General features: G+C 36.6%; 1 pseudogene; it reads right to left on the bottom strand.

Moving 5' to 3' along the window:
- Positions 1-6,032: 6,032 nt before the first annotated feature.
- Positions 6,033-12,593, bottom strand: LOC149559698 (putative sodium/metabolite cotransporter BASS3, chloroplastic; annotated as a pseudogene).
- Positions 12,594-17,411: the final 4,818 nt, after the last annotated feature.

Genomic DNA, 17,411 nt, shown 5'->3' with positions numbered 1-17,411 from the left:
CATAATGATTTTTTTTTTTTTGTGATAGTATTGTTGTTAAGTAGGAGATAAATTCCACATGAAGTGAATTAGTGATATTGTTATATGAATTTAACTATGTAGTTTTTGAGTCAAACTCATTTACCCATATTTTATGAGTAGCAATTCATACAAATCCATCTCTCATGAGACTAAACCAAACCTTAGTACTCATTAGATCAAGGGGATGGTGACAAAGGTAAAGCATCAAGACTTCTTGGGAGGTCACCCATCCTACTACTGCTCTATCTTGAGTTCACTTAACTGTGGAGTTTCCTTCATAGTTAAACCCACTCTTCTTGCAACCCCATTTCCAAAACTTGCACCAATTTTTGTGCCTTATGAACTATTCATTATAAAGCCCCTTAAACTCATTAATTGATAAGTAAGAGATATTCTCCATAGCAAGTCAAATTTTAATATTGTTATATATTAGGATTTAATTGTGTAGTTTTTGAGTCAAACTCATTGACCTATGTTTCAGGAGTATAAGTTATTTACACAAACGAATCTCTCATGAGAATAAATTGAACACTTAGCACTCATTGGATCTAGGTGATGCTCACAAAGGTAAAGTGCTAGGAATTCCTATGAGGTCACCTATCTGAGGACTACTACAACTTGACCATGCTTAACTACATAGTTTTGTCCATGGTTAAAACTAGTCTACTTGCAACTCCATTTTCAAAACCTTCGCCAAGTTTTGTGACTTATAAACCATTCATTAGAAAGCCCCTTAAGTTGATTGATTGATAAGTGAGAGATATTTTCCACATCAAGTTAAATTGTGATATTACTACAAGGATAATACATACGTAGATTTTGAGACAAGCTCATTGACTCATGTTTCATGAGTAGTGATTCACATGAATCCATCTCTCATAAGAATAAATGGATCACTTAGCACTCATTAGATCTAGGTGATGCTCACATAGGTGAAGCATAGAGACTTCTGGGAGGTCACCCATTCTTGTACTACTATATTGAGTTCGTTTATAAGATTTGTGTTCTTTTAAAAGTGTATTTTTATTTGATTCATTATTAATAATAATATTTACAAATAATTAAAAATATATTATACATCTATTTAATATTGATTATTGTATTTTTGTTAATATTTTAAAATGATTGTTTTGAAAAATAGCACATCTCCTAAATTGTTATTATATTGATATGTAGGAAAATATGTATTCAATGATGATTAAAATTATAATTTTGAATAGCCCTTCTATTAAATTAAAACCACTTTAATAGTAATGTTGTTATTCAAACATTTGATTTTGTGATATTATATATTATTTTACTAAAATATATTATAAGATTAAAATATATGTATATTAAAATAAAAAACATTGTTAACATTAGATTTCATGCTCCTCGATGTTTCCCCAGGAAACCCTAGGAAAAGAAAAGCTGACCAAGCCCTATTTCAGGAAGACCTCATTGCCCTAACCTCCGAGACCCTTGGCCCTGACTCACCCATTTCCCCGCTTGAGGAGATGATTGTGGAAAAAAGTGGGGAGGTGATGAGGAAGGATAGGAGGAGGGAATGGAGGAATTTTATCATGGATAATGCAAATAATAGCTTGATAGATAAATTTTGATCTATCAAATGGTTGTTTTAGGAAATCGAGGCTCTAAAGGAAAAAAAAAACCAGGAAAGCAACCAGAACATCCGTAGGGTCCGAGAGAACACCGAAAAGAAGACTAATTAGGAAGGCATCTAGAAGAATTGTAGCGGCCAAGACTCTAGAGATGAATAGGAGGAAAAACTTTCCTTGGTTGAACAAATAGTCCAGAGGTTTGACTATATTCACCAGATTCAAGAAAAATAAATTTTGGATACTTTGCACACTTTGAACGAGAACATTGTCAACTTCGGGGATACTCTAATGAGAGCTGGCCTCAGTGGGAACATGGTGAAGATGACTAGTTTGGACATTGGTGAGGAAGAGGTTGCTCTGGAAGTTGCCAGGGACTAGGTGGACTAGGTGGATGCCTAGAACAAGAACCAGGAAGGAGTGAATAATCAGAAGACTAATGAAGCTGTAGAAACTCTACAGGAGCTAGATAAGGAGAACCATTAGGTTGTATCTCTTTTGGTTTTTCTTATAGGGTAGGCAGTTGGCTTTTGCGTCCCGGCCTTTAGCTCTTTGTTCTTTTTGGCTTTTCATAGTTGTTTCGTGTTTGCTGGACTTTTTTAATCTCTTTTTTTATATGCTATTAAACTTTTGGGTTTTAGGATCCCTGTAAAACCTGTTTCACTTAATCAGAAACATTAGATTTCATGTTCTTTCTACATAGTTGACATCCTAGACATTGCTTCCAAAATCATGAAATGACGCTTAGTTTAGAATTCCTCATTAATAAATTTTGTAAACATGTGAAAGAGATATTATAAATTAAATATATCAAAATAATTAGTTATAAAAGTCTCATGTAACTAGGAAAATTCAATAGGATATGCTTTTAAGTTTCCTAGAAGAGTTCATATTAAGGATTTTTACACTAGGGTTCGAAGAGGAAATTTGTAGGCATAATGGTGATAGTGAATTTGTTTGACTTATTAGGTGATGATGATAGTAGCAACCTAATGATGGTTTTGAATGCACAAGGACATTGTTAAAAAAATAGAGGGGCAAAATGTGAAAGCATAGACAAGGTGCATGTGTCAACTATTTGCCAAAATGGTTCAAAGAAATCTGATCCTATGGAATGTGATGCTCATAGGATATGTAGAAACAGGTTTCTTGACAAGGATTTGGATACATTTAAGAAAAAAAATTGGAAGATGTAAAGCCAAATTGTACATCCTTTACCAACATCTTCCCAATATGCACCAAAATGGGAGCTTTGGAATAGGGTATGCAGATCTAAGGGTCACTTTGTATAATCTGCTACTTCCCAAACACATATTCTATAAACTTGCACCAATTTCAAAGCATAATAAGACTTTCTAAATGAAACATGAAATATTTTATAGCAAAAAACATATAAAAATTCTTGAGAACACTTTGACCATGATCAGCATGCCCCCTTCCATCCTTTTCTTCTATAGTCTTCAATGTTTCCACAGAATAAATGCAGCCAAGAGGAGCCCTAAAAGGGCTACGAGAGAAGGAAGAAAAATAGCAAGCAGAGGGGCTTTCTTGCTTCCCTTTGATGTCGACTATGGTAACTCAAAAGCAGCTAGCCTAACAAACACAGATTCACTGTTAGATGAAACATTCATTCCTAACAAATCCCTAAACCAGAGTCTACAGACTGGTAGACCAGATTCACAGAACATAAAGGTGGTGTAGGAGCAATTCTTCAAACACACGCTCCGATAGCCCTCCTATGTTAGCTCCTTGTTGTAAATGATGGTTTTTGTTTTAGGCAAGTATTGTTTCTCCACTTCCTGTAATCCATTGGTAGTAGTTCCCATTGTGGCAGAGCATTGCAAGGGTCTTCACCGAGGACACCCATTTGACCACCACCTCTGAGAATCATTCTTGGCCGTGAAACCCTCAATACAACTACATGCATCATTCACACCAGTACACAGTCCATTCACCCCATAGATATCATACTCACTGCATTGACCTCTGTGCGTCGACCACCGTTCAGGCAATGTTCCATGATCCTTCAAGAACAATACTTTCAATTCCCCGTTCTCGCTTACCAAGATCTACACTGTCAGGTATTGCCCCCACGGGGATGAAGAACAAAATCCCAAACAAGTCACTGAGCCTTGAAAAGAAGAAAGTGCAATGGAAATTCTAAAAATCCCCTTCTCTTGCATACATCTCTAGAGCCCTACTAATTTTTTGAACTTCTCCAAATCCACTTATTGGGGTTTGCTGGTTTAATTACCACAATAATGGAAAATGTGCTATGAAAAGAATTGCACACCATCAACATAATTGAATCCAGAATAGATAACCACAAATATCTCTATTTAGCGATTCATTAAAATAATATAATCTGCAACCATAGGAGAGAAAGCATTTTCAAGACACAATATTACTAAATGATACAGAGTTAAACTGAAGATTATCTAGGAGCTAAGTGATCACACTCCTACTTTGCCTTAGACTGAGAAAACAATATGCATGGAGATATGATCTTGAATACTTGCGATCATCCTGGATATTTAATGATCCACATGATATAGGTCCTATGGTCAGATCATCTACAAGCACAAACAATGATAGCAAAATTGACCATCTGTATATCCTTTTATATGCTCTTAATATCCATATTCTTAAAAATTCCTATTGATTCATCTTTGTGCATTTCCCATGAGGTAGATACAAAACATGATGGTTTGATATCCTTATTTACATGTCAAAAATACATCATCATTCAAAATAAGCTGGAGATTCTCTAGATTTCACATGTCTGATGAAAGTCTTGCAAATGAATTGCCCCACAATGTTTTTTCTTTAAATAATTTATGTCTTTCACATTAGTTCAATAATCTAATAAGCATGGTAGAGTCTAGTATTTATGCTCTGTATAGTAGGATTCTCGTGTTTTTTAATTGTATTTGTCGCTTATTACTCTTAGGTGAATCCTGATGGCTTCTTCAGTTCAGTCATAGTATCATAGAGTTTAGTTTCTCATACTGATTGTTTTATATCTTCATTGGACCAAATCATTCTCTCTACCCCTGCCAGGTGTGGCGTCAAATGTCATTTCATTTTGTGTGTTGATTGAAAAAGTGGTACATGATCCTTGATGTCTAATGCCCCCTCTTCTTAATCTAGGATTTTCAATCTTCTCAGCCTATCTGTAACCTGGTTCCATTGGAACTTCCCTATGTATCTATTTTTATGGAGTCACTATAAGAATTGTCTTTGTTCTAAATTTAATATTGTGGATATATAGTCTTCTCTGTATTGCTCAAATGAAGTATGATGTGAGTTTTCTGAGTTACTTGTTATAATTCCATTTCCCCTATCATCCTACATTTGAAGCCCAAAGGCTATGCTTGACCTCTCACTGTGATAACAAAGAAAATGCCCCCTCTGTTCATCTTCTACATCATGGAGCACAATTTTTTTGTTAGACACATATCCTTTTGGTTAGATCTGCATAGTTAGGTCCAATGATTTTATATATATCTCATCTATTTTCTTGTGTGATCTATCTTCAATAACAAATTTATGGACTCTATTCTTGATTTCAGTGCAACTACAATGTGGTTCCATTTTTCACCTGTCTATACTCCATTATTCTTCTAACCTTTCTTACACTATCCCATCTTCCAGTAGTAGTTTAGATATTTGATAGCAATACATATGTTGCATAATCTCATGTTTCCAACTCAATAAGATATCTGGCTGCCTTCTTTCCAAGTTGCATATTTTCATGGACCCTACAAGCACTAAGCAAGGTGCACCAAATCAAAGCATTTGGTTCAAATGGCATTGTATATCTATTCTTGTACTCTATATATTTTTAGCATAAAATCTATATTTTATAATAAAAAATTCTAAACAAATTATGTTGTTTTTTTGTCTTAGAAAAACATTGACCAAACATTGTTATATGTCTAATTGTTTTCGGTCTGTTTTGGCATTTGATTTCAGTTATTGTACTGGTTGATTCAAAGAGACACTCATATGGCATGGTAGGTTATTATATATTATGTTTTAGCTCTTATAATATCCAATTTCATTAATATAAACTAAGAACCACTTAAATCTTCTGACTGTTAAACTCTTAGCTCAGGAAATCATAGTTAGGTGTAGGGGCGATATCTCAAAACCTAACCATTGGATTTTACTCATTTTCGGATATGTGGTTGGAAATCCAATATGCAAGAATATCATTAGGGAAATTGTGTTTGGGTCTATATGGAATCAAGGAAGTGGTGTTATAAATTAAGATTCCATTTCTAAATGTTTGTTTGTTTGTTTTTTGTCTCTTTGGGAGAAATGGTTTCTCTTTTGTATATTAAGATTCTTGCCCGCTTGCCCGATTGCAATGCAAGGTATATATTAGAGTTTGAATCCTTTGCCTAAAATTCATGCAAGACTCAAACCCATCACAGCCATAACCACCATAGAACAAGCTACTGGAACTGCTTGACTTCCACCAAGGAATTGTGTGGCTAAGAGACCAGCAGGGGTAGAGCTCTAAATTCTAGTACAAAGAGATATGGTTCTAAAAACATTATCTTCCTACCTTAAATGAGGAAATTTGGATATCCAGTAGCCAATCATAAATGTTGAGACATGGAATGCCAATACTAGTACCAGTAGCTGCACTCCTTCCATAGATATTATTTGACTTTGATTTAATGCATGTGGACTTTCGATGCATAGTGATGTGCAAAAAATGGCTACTAGTGGCATGAATGGATGAATTAGATTTACTAATGGCTTGGCATAAGTATTGAGAACTAGACCCATTGACACAGGAACCAACACAACCTATAGTATTGACTTGGACATTGCTATAGCATCCACTGGAACCACAAAACTGATCAGTAGACTAGTCAATAATGGAGTGACAATTACTGATGTTATTGTTGAAAAACTAGTTAAAACAATACTTAGTGCCACATCTCCCTTGCTTAAAAAGCTAGCATAGCTTGATAATTGGGCACCAGCAACACAAGCAGTGAGAATGAAACCAGAAGCTGTGAAGAACCTCCTTATAGCAATATCGTGAGAATGCTCGAAATAACAGAATACAAAGTGATAGCAGAACTCAGAATGAATCTACTGATCGCAGGCCACTTCGAGGGGGTAACCTCCTTTGAGCAAGCTCAATACAATAAATTCGTCCGTGCCCATCAAGGGCCTCAACCTATTCTTATATACTGAGTACGATCTAGAAAAGTAATACTACCTATGCATGTGGGATAATAAAATATACTCATGGGACGACTTACAAAGCATATGCGTCCAACAACACTACTCTAACAAAATAAACAGAAGGAACACACAGGTTCCTAACATCCCCTCTCCCTTAGAAAAAAGCTTTGTCCTCAAAGCTTAAGGTGTGGAAATTGTTGTTGAATCTGAAGAAGGGGTTCCCAGGTAGCATCCTCTGGTTGCATGCCATGCCACTGAATCAAGACCTCAGAGATGGAGCGAGAGCGAAGCTGGCGAGTGCGCTGGTCAATGATTGCCACCGGCTCCAGGATAATGGATCCTTCCGTATCCATTTCAGGGAGAGTAGTTTGTGCTCTGACAGTGGTACCCAGAACTTTCTTTAGACAAGAAACATGAAAGACTGGATGAATGCGGGAAGAAGGAGGAAGTTCCAGTTTATAAGCAACTGAACCAATCTTCTGCAGAACCTTATAAGGCCCATAAAATTTTGGGGCCAGCTTATGACGCCCTTTCAGCTTTAGGGAGGATTGTTTGTATGGCTGTAGACGAAGAAAAACCATATCCCCAACTTGAAATGAGCGCTCAGAACGGTGTTGATCTGCTTGCTGTTTCATCCGATTACGGGCCATGTGAAGATTATCCTGTAAGGTACGAAGAATCTGATCCCTGCTGCGGAGAACTATGTCAACTGCCTGGACTGGTGAGCTGTTGGGAGTGTAGGGAAGGAGCACTGGAGGTGCCTGACCATAGACTGCTTCATATGGAGTCATTTTAGAGGCAGTGTGGTAAGAGGTATTGTACCACCATTCAGCTAAAGGGAGCCACTTGGCCCACTGATGTTGCTGTTCGGAAGTGAAGCAACGAAGATAAGTTTCCAAGCATTTATTGACAATTTCAGTTTGACCATCAGTTTGTGGGTGATAGCCCGAACTCATCTTCAGTTTGGTGCCAGTTTTCTGAAACAGTTCAGTCCAAAAATGACTGGTAAAAGTTGCATCACGATCAGAGACAATGGAAGAAGGGAGTCCATGAAGACAAAATATCTGGTCCATGAAGATTTGTGCAACAGAGGAGGCAGTATAGGGGTGGCTGAGGGCACAAAAATGACTATATTTCGAGAGACGATCAACCACAACCAAGATCACTGTCTTGCCACTGGATTTAGGAAGCCCTTCAATGAAATCCATAGAAATATCATTCCAAATCCGTGTAGGGATGGGCAATGGTTCGAGCAAGCCAGGAAGGAGGGTCGTTTCACCCTTGTGGCGTTGGCAAGTATCACATTCAGCCACCATCTGTTGAATCGTCTGTTTCATCCCTTTCCAAAAGAAGTTTCTCCTTGCTCGCTCATAAGTTTTGAGGAAGCCTGAGTGCCCTGCTGAAGGAGAAGCATGGAGTTCATAAAAAATAGCCTGATGTAGAGCTGGGTTCTGAGGAAGCACTAGCCGACCCTTGTATCGAAGAGAAGCACCATCCCAAGAGTAATGTGGTATAGCAGAAGGATTATTGGCTAACTGGTGAATGATTTGAGATAAAGAAGAGTCACTGTCATAGCCCTGCTGAACAGACGCTAACCAATTGGGAATGGGCATAGAAATAGCGAAAAGGGAAGCTTGATTATCAAATGTGCGAGAAAGAGCATCTGCCACAATATTCTCCTTACCCTTCTTGTAGGTGATCTCATAATCATACCCCATGAGTTTGCTGACCCATTTCTGTTGTGTAGGAGAGGATACCCGTTGTTCCAGGAAGTATTTCAGACTTTGGTGATCGGTTCTGATGCAAAAATGACTCCCTAAGAGGTATGGCCGCCACTTCTGTACAGCATGCAAAATAGCCATCATTTCTTTTTCATAAGTAGAGAGGGCTAGATTCTTACCAAAGAGGGCTTTGCTAGTGAATGCAATAGGATGGTCATCTTGCAGGAGAACAGCACCCAATCCATTGCCGCAAGCATCACTCTCAATAGTGAAGGGTTTGGAAAAATCTGGCATCGCGAGAACAGGTGTACTGCACATAGCCTGTTTCAGTTGTTCAAATGCAGTCTCAGCAACAGGGGTCCAGGAGAAGGCATCCTTTTTTAACAGAGCTGTCAATGGTGCTGCAATTTTCCCGTAATCTTTGACAAACTTGCGGTAGTAGCCAGTCAACCCCAAAAAACCCCGAAGGCTCTTGAGAGTTTTAGGATGCGGCCAAGTTTTCATGGCATCTATTTTTGTAGGATCCACCCGCACTCCATGGTGTGCGACAATATGCCCGAGATACTCCACTTCCTCCTGGCCAAACACACATTTAGATAGTTTTGCACAGAGTTGATGATCAGAGAGAAGTTGCAAGACAAGCTCCAGATGATGGAGATGCTCAGCCCAAGTTTTGCTATATATGAGGATATCATCAAAGAAGACCAGAATGAATTTCCGGAGGTATGGTCGAAATATGTTATTCATCACTGCCTGAAATGTTGAAGGAGCATTCGTGAGGCCAAAGGGCATGACTAAAAATTCATAGTGACCATCATGTGTGCGGAAGGCAGTTTTAGGTATATCCTCCTCATGAACCCGAATTTGATGATACCCAGAACGAAGATCTAACTTGGAGAAAAAATGAGCCCCATGAAGTTCATCAAGAAGTTCATCAACAACGGGAATGGGAAACTTGTCCTTTATAGTGAGATGATTAAGTGCTCGGAAATCAATGCAGAGTCGCCATGACCCATCTTTTTTGCGAACAAGCAGAACTGGAGAAGAAAAGGAACTGGTACTAGGGCGAATAATACCTTGCTTCAGTAAGTCACGGACAAGTATCTCGATTTTGGTCTTCTGATGAAATGGGTAGCGGTAGGGCCTGATGTTGGGCGGAACACTGCCAGGAAGGAGCTGAATACGGTGGTCCTCTGGACGAGAAGGAGGTAATCCCACAGGTTCAGCAAATACACCAGAATACTTGTCCAAAATGTGTTGGAGATCGGCAGGAGTGCTAGAGACTGCTGATGGCTGCATCTGAATGGAATGGAGCTGAGCGATGACACCATGTGAATTCTTCTTAAGAAGTTTTTCCATACGGTGTGAACTGATGATGCTGAGAGACCCTGGTTGTAAGCCTTTCAAAGTGTGTTGGTGCCCCTCGGCTGAAAACTGCATCCAAAGTTCAGCAAAATCCCAGAGAATGGGGCCAAGAGTGCGTAACCATTGGGCACCCAAAACCACATCACAGCCACCTAAGGGTAAGGCAAACATGTCAGAGCGCATGTTATAATCTCCAATAGAGAGACGCACATTGCGACATTTCCCTTTACAAGGTAAAGTGCCCCCATTAGCAATCATGACTTCAAAGCTAGAGCAGGGATGGATAAAGCAATCAGCCTGTTTGGCTATTCGTGGATCAATGAAGTTATGAGTGCTACCAGAATCAATGAGTATAGTAAGAGGGATCTTCTTGAAGAAACCCTGGACCCGCATGGTTTGTGGAGTAGTGACTCCTGCCAAAGCATGGACAGATATCTCTGGTGGAGCTTCTGGTGAAGGAGGTTCAGGCTGGTGAGGCTCAACCTCATCATCCACTGTTTCCTGAGCATCTACATATTCTTCCAGTTCCGGTGGAGAATCCACATCCAAGAGATAGAGCTTTTGCTGAACACATCTATGGCCCTGAGACCATTTCTCATCACAATTATAACAAAGCCCTTTGTCTCGCCTGACTCGCATCTCTGTTTCAGACAAGTGCTTGATCGGAGTAGTTCTGGGAGCTGGTATGATTGGAGGGTTGTGAGAACCTGTATTTCTGAATGGAACAAAATTAGATCTGGAGCGTTGTAGAGCACTAATCTTGTCTTCCGCTAACTTAGCCAACCCAAGGGCTTCCATCATTGTAGTAGGTCGAAACATTTTGACTTCTAAGCGAAGTGCATCCTTCAGACCACTGACAAAACAACTACGGAAGAATTCATCAGACAAGCCCTCTGTGTGATTAGCTAATTTTTCAAACTCTGTCTGGTATTCTCTTACAGTGCCTGTTTGACGCAGTTTAGTGAGTGCTCCTGTGAAATCATCAAAGGAACTAGGGCCAAAGCGCTCCAAAATGAGGGTGCACAATTCTCTCCACGTTGGGTCTACATTAGCCTTGATGTACCAACAGAACCATTGAAGAGCTTCATGTTCCAAATGAAAAGATGCAAGGGGGACTTTGTGGTTATCCAAAGTATTATGCAAGCTGAAATACTGCTCTGCCCTATAGATCCATCCAGTCGGATCAGAACCATCGAAGCGTGGAAAATCAAGCTTTGGTCCACGGAAATTGCCAGAAGAGGACCCAGTATCTCCTGAATGGTTTCGGCTCATGGCTGACTGCTGAAAGTTAAGACCCAGAATTTTGTCATCCAGATCTTGAAGTTTGGTTTTGAGGGATGCAATTTCCTCTTCCATGATTTTTGCTCCTGTACGCGTAACAACCATAAAGCAAGGTTTTTTTTTTTTTTTTTTTTTTTTTTTTTTTTTTTTTTTTTTTGGAATGGGTAGAAGATGAGAAACAAAAACTTTTTTAGTTACGGCAAACTTGGATTTGGGTAAAACTCATATAGGAAATGGGTGTTCGATGGGTGGTGGGAGACTATCTAGGGACAAGGGAAAAAGAAAAATGAGGGTTTCAAGGGTAGGGAGGCGAAATGAGGCGAACAGTCCAAGAGGGATAAGGGAGCAAAATGAGGAATTGAATCTTGTGGCTCAGTTTGGTGGCGATTGGATGAGAGGTGAAAAAGATAGGGCAAACCCTAAAATTAGATAAATGAGGGATTTAGGGCTTTGATATGTAAAATTTGGGGTTGGGTCGCCAAGGAAGGAAGTATGCGAAATAATATTGCAGACGTTCTGCGGAAGTATGAGCAGAAACAGAAAGCAAACAAGGAAGCTGCGACTAAAAAACAGAAAAATTTTTACTCTTTTTTTTTTTTTTTTTTTTTGAACAGTCGACTTAGAAAAATTCACTCACAGACAGAACAACTGAAAAGAGTTATTGCAATAACAAGAGATATTAGAAGTGAGAGGAACCTGAAGGCCACGACAGAAAAAAATTTGATGTAATTTCCACCCAGCAAGCCCAAGAGAGTGCTCTGATACCAGATGTGAAGAACCTCCTTATAGCAATATCGTGAGAATGCTCGAAATAACAGAATACAAAGTGATAGCAGAACTCAGAATGAATCTACTGATCGCAGGCCACTTCAAGGGGGTAACCTCCTTTGAGCAAGCTCAATACAATAAATTCGTCCGTGCCCATCAAGGGCCTCAACCTATTCTTATATACTGAGTACGATCTAGAAAAGTAATACTACCTATGCATGTGGGATAATAAAATATACTCACGGGACGACTTACAAAGCATATGCGTCCAACAACACTACTCTAACAAAATAAACAGAAGGAACACACAGGTTCCTAACAGAAGCAAATGTTGGTGGTGTTCTAAAAGCTCTTCCTATCAAAAAGCCCAATACAGGTTTCACTACATATTGTGCTAGATATCCAATTGTCAAGGGCAAAGGCCTGTATACAAGATATTCAACCTTTGAAATGCTAGTGCAAAATCCTTGACAGAAAGCTAGATGCCAATGGAGAGCATTATCCCCCCAAGAGCTAGGGCATAATACTCTTTGGTAACCAAAGTAAAGGTGGTAGGATTGATAAGGGTTGCAGTTGTTGTTCCTATGACAATCATAGGTAGCATTGTAGGTAAAGACTGAGAAAAGTCCATCCTGATGTCTTTGGGAAATTTTTTGTGCTTAAACCCAAATGAGGCCAATGAAGCTTTTCCCTTCCAATATATTGTGCCCACTCTTCCAGTGTATGCTTCACTTGAACAAGACACTTTAAACCCACCATGTCTTCTTCTATTGTAATTTCTCTTAATCAGGCCATTAGCTGGGTTCAAAGGAAAGGAAAGAAACCTTTTACTTGAACAATTGGGTGCCCTTACCTTAAAAGGCTTGAATCAGATGGGCATTCTTTTTATTAGTCGAAAGAGAACAAGTATTGAATATGGAAATAGCTATGGCTACCATTTCAACAAACCTACTTTGCACAGATGGTTGGAATTAGTGATGAGCAAGGCAGGCATTGCAGACCATAGCTGGACCCAGAACTATTTAATTATAGGAGAAAAAAGATTAGTGAAGGGATACTATAATTGAGTTTATGAGTTTGTAAGCTGAATTAGATAGTGTAGGGATATGGTAGAATTCGTATACATGGAAACCTTGTGTGGACTGAAGCTTGCTGCTATAGCCTTCACAGTGTGGGAAACTTCTGTCGGCCCTCAATTTGATTCCATTATTTTATTTTTTTCCGATGTGGAAACAAGGAGGATCCCTCAACCTCTCACATGCACTCAAAGTCTTCATTTCTAAAAGTTAATAAAGTTTGGGTATTGTGTGTTGGGTTTGTATAGATGAAGCCTAGAGTGTTTGAAATGAGAATATAGTAGCAAGGTAGGAGTCTATTGGGTGGTTGCTTAAGTGAATCTGTGATATCCATAGAAACAGGACAGCAGGTTCACAAATACAAGGTTGTTAAATATTTGGAATTTGAATCATAGATTGATTATGTTGATGAATACATTAAAGTATGAGAAGTAAGGAGAAGCTAATTGATTATTTCATTTATGAAGACTAAGGAATATAGGTGGATTATAGTTTGAAATTTGTGGATATAGGTGGCTATCACAATGATGCTATCAGTCTGTAATAAGTTGTATTGCTAATAGCAATAGAAGCACCCAAGCAGTACTTTGGGGTTGTGAATGTTTTCTCTTCATTAGCAATATACATTGCAATTAACTATGAACTAAATTTTAATCTCTTGGAACTACTAAAGATAATTGCACAAATTGAAAAGAAGTGAAATATTCACATAAATATGGAATTAACAAGGTAAGAACAACCTAATTTCTTATTGATATATTCTATGGTGATATCTATCTATCTTTTTTTTTTTTTTTTGTAGCATAGTTCATTTGAATCTGGTTCAATCATGATTTTTGTTTCTACTTATCATGTGAGAATATTTTATAAAGACAGTTGTGAGCAATATTCTCCTATTTTTACCTGTCAATCTACATTTTTAATATTAAGTAATTTCACAAGTTCATACTAGATTGTTTATGCAATAAAACCAGTAATGAACTTTTGAATTAAGATTTGAATAGAAAAATGTTCATGCAAGAGTTATTTAACTTATTTTTATAAGATTTGTGAAATCATTTATTGAATATTGTGCTAATATAAATATCTTTGTGAGGTTTCAGATCTGTATGGATATGAGAATTTCATTTCTTTGTCCCTAGAGTGGCTGCTTCCAAAGCCAGGGGAGAATAAGCTGGGAGTTACAATACAGGTATATTTTTATGTTGCACATTTCACCTTTTCCTTTTTCATCAAATATTTCATTATTTCCACATTGATATTGTACATTGTATATATCTAGTATATTCCTTGTCTAGTGGAATATTATATCTTTGAAATATAATTTTTCATCTTAGAAATATTTTTTCTATTCTGAAATATATTATAGAACATCGTCATGCTCTCTTGGCACTAATTTTTGACTGTTAAGAGACATCATTTTTAGAAACTAACATCACTATGGTACACACCCATGTTTACTATCCTTAAATAAATTCTCCATTAATTTGAAAATCCAAAATTCATTATCCCATCTATCCATTGCTTAAATAAAATACTATAATTAACTATGTATGATCTATATTTTAATTTTAGGCATTTTCAAATACTATACTTTTAACTGTCTAATCTTTGATCTCTATGACAGTGTGTTACAAATTAATATAGAAAAGTAAACTGTAATCAAATTAGATAAAGGTCACAAATCAATAAAAATATAGTCTTTAAGTGTAGTGAAAAAATAATTAATCATAGAAGTGAATGCAACATGATTAGTAAATAAATTCTTTTAATGAAGAGAGAAGAAAGAATATAGTGGTGAAGGATTTCTCTAAAAGACCCTAAAAATCAAACCTTGACTAAATTAGACAATGATAAGTATTGTGTAAAAATGAATGAACTGTACACATATGATCTTGTTTTTCAATTACTGCAGAGATTATGAAAAGAAAAAATAGTTGGTTTGATGTGATTTTTTAATGGGGTTTGATGTTTTTATTTAATGCCAAGGTCTATTTTCTTGACATAAATTGTATATCATTTGTATCTTTTTCTAAGAAGTGAGCACAAGAAATAATACTTCTGTGTGGCCAAAGTGGTCCAAATTATATTTTATAAGAGTTTATCACTACAATAATTCAGAGAAGTGTAATTAACATGAAATATAATTTTAAAATACTTGAAGAAAAGAATTTAAAAATGTTGAACTGTTATTGATAAAGATTTAGATTATTATTTTTTATAATAACAAAAATTTGTGTACTTTGAGAAGACTATATCATGTTACAGTGACCATGATCATGGTAGATCTAATGTTGGGAAGACAAATTTCATAATTTTTTGCATTATTCTTTAAAGGGTACTAGCTCAATGGAAGAGCACTTGCTTTATAAGTAGGAGGATGGTGGTTTAACTCCATTGTGCCCTAATATGACTAAATTAATGATTAAATAAACTACCAAATATACTACCCAAAATATACCAAATATGCTATCAAATAAACTACCACAATTACTAAATAAACTACCATATAAACTACCAAGTAATAACAATAAATGATCAAATCAATGACCTAATCAATGGTTAAAATAGTTTAGTCATAAATTTGGTTGGGAGATAAATGTCTGGCAATAAACTACCATTGGTCACATGATAAAAAATAGTCACATATCTACAATTTTTGGTAGTTCATTTAGTAATATATTGTTATTTTTGTACTAGTGAAAGGCCAATGCATTCTCCCAAAATAAAGTTTCTCTCAGGTTAAAAATGCAAGAATGTGACCTTTCAACATGTGGGCATGGTGGAACCTAATTCATCCTTGGGACAAAAAATGAAAAGTCACAAGGTTAGTCATCATAGTGAAAAGTTTTAATTGATCAAAATTGTTGAGTTGGATAAAAACTAGTGACAAAATGAGATACCATTGATCATAGGTAGATCTACAACTGTCCCTTCATTGCATGATAAATTTTCATTCTTTTTAAGTAAAGGGAGAAAGTGATTGAATGACTCATAGCATATTTCCTAAAAGAAAGGTCCAGATGTTAAAATTTGAAATAGAACTATCCAATCATGGAAAATCTATAGCTAGCTTTCAAAAAGAACATGTCTAGAAACATGACTATTGAAAGGTTTAATTCTTATCAATGCTAGTTTCTATGAAGGGAATGTTGCATAAAACATGAATTTTGATAAACTATCAAATACTAAAAGATAAAAGTGTTAGAGCCAAGCAAGAATCTAGAAAAAGGTTTTTTTCTTTGAGTCATGAAGGGTTAAATCCTTGAATTACAAGTATTTTGCAAGTGGGTACATATATCCTTTGATCACCTAGGTATTTTATTTCTAAGACTATTTTCATAGACATTAACGATGACTCCACTACACGATTTTTCTAGGAAGGAAAATTATCAACAAAGGAATGTGCACAATGACTTTTTCAAACAATTACCTCAGTCTACAAATGAAAAAGAAAAATGTATGGAATTGGTAACAAAAACCTTAAGTTACAAACTGGTGAGGTGCTATACAACAAATCCAACTAGTTAAGGGATTCAAAGACATCTTCTAAGGGTTTGGAGTTGTTTAGAAAGTGGTTCTTAGAAAGAAATCTAGATACCCCTTTGAGTAATGTCTAGAATTTTGATATTGACAAGTTGGTGATTCCTTGAGTATTATTTTGGTGATGATCTCTTGACCTTGATTTCAAAAATATATGATCCTATATCTAGGTTAGTCAAGAATCATGCTAGGGAAAATTTATTCAAGGTTACACCTAATTTGATTAGGGAAATTTTTCTTTTAAACCCTAATCATGCATTGCACAACCAATCAATTTTAGACACCTACAAACTAGATATGAGGTTCAAAAGGTGTATTTAAGGAACAAACCATTGCAATAGCATTTTGTCAAGATATGAAATTTACCCCTAGTGAAACCAAATACTCCAAATCTATTTTTTGAAAAATACCTTAATCCTAGAGAACAAGCACTGTATTTTTCTCTCTATAAGATATACGGAATGGATGAACAAGATCATATCCAAGGCTCCATTGTTTTCATAATGGTATAAACATTATAGTATGGCATAGGTTTGATTGTTTTATTTTACCACTTACTTAGTAGAGGAAATCCATAATGTGTTGGTAGTTATAAATAAGGCCAAAGTAGAAAAACCTTTTCTGTTGGTATTCCATGTTCATGTACATTTGTCTGTATAAAGGTCACTCTACTTTTTCTAAAGAGATGAAGTTTGAGACTAAGAGGGATGGAGAAAGGTTACTAGTCCAATTATGGAGTGGTGATATGACATGGAGGTCATAAATTCCATCCTTGTAAGATTTTATAGATATATTTCCTCTAAGATGAGGATTTTATTTGCTAGAAATAG

This window comes from Cupressus sempervirens, chromosome 4, assembly GCF_028749045.1.
Source record: "Cupressus sempervirens isolate cs-2001-9-10 chromosome 4, ASM2874904v1, whole genome shotgun sequence".
NCBI classification, from domain to species: Eukaryota; Viridiplantae; Streptophyta; class Pinopsida; order Cupressales; family Cupressaceae; genus Cupressus; species Cupressus sempervirens.
The sequence above is the reverse complement of the archived record's forward strand: the minus strand, read 5'-3'. Positions and strand labels throughout refer to the sequence as shown.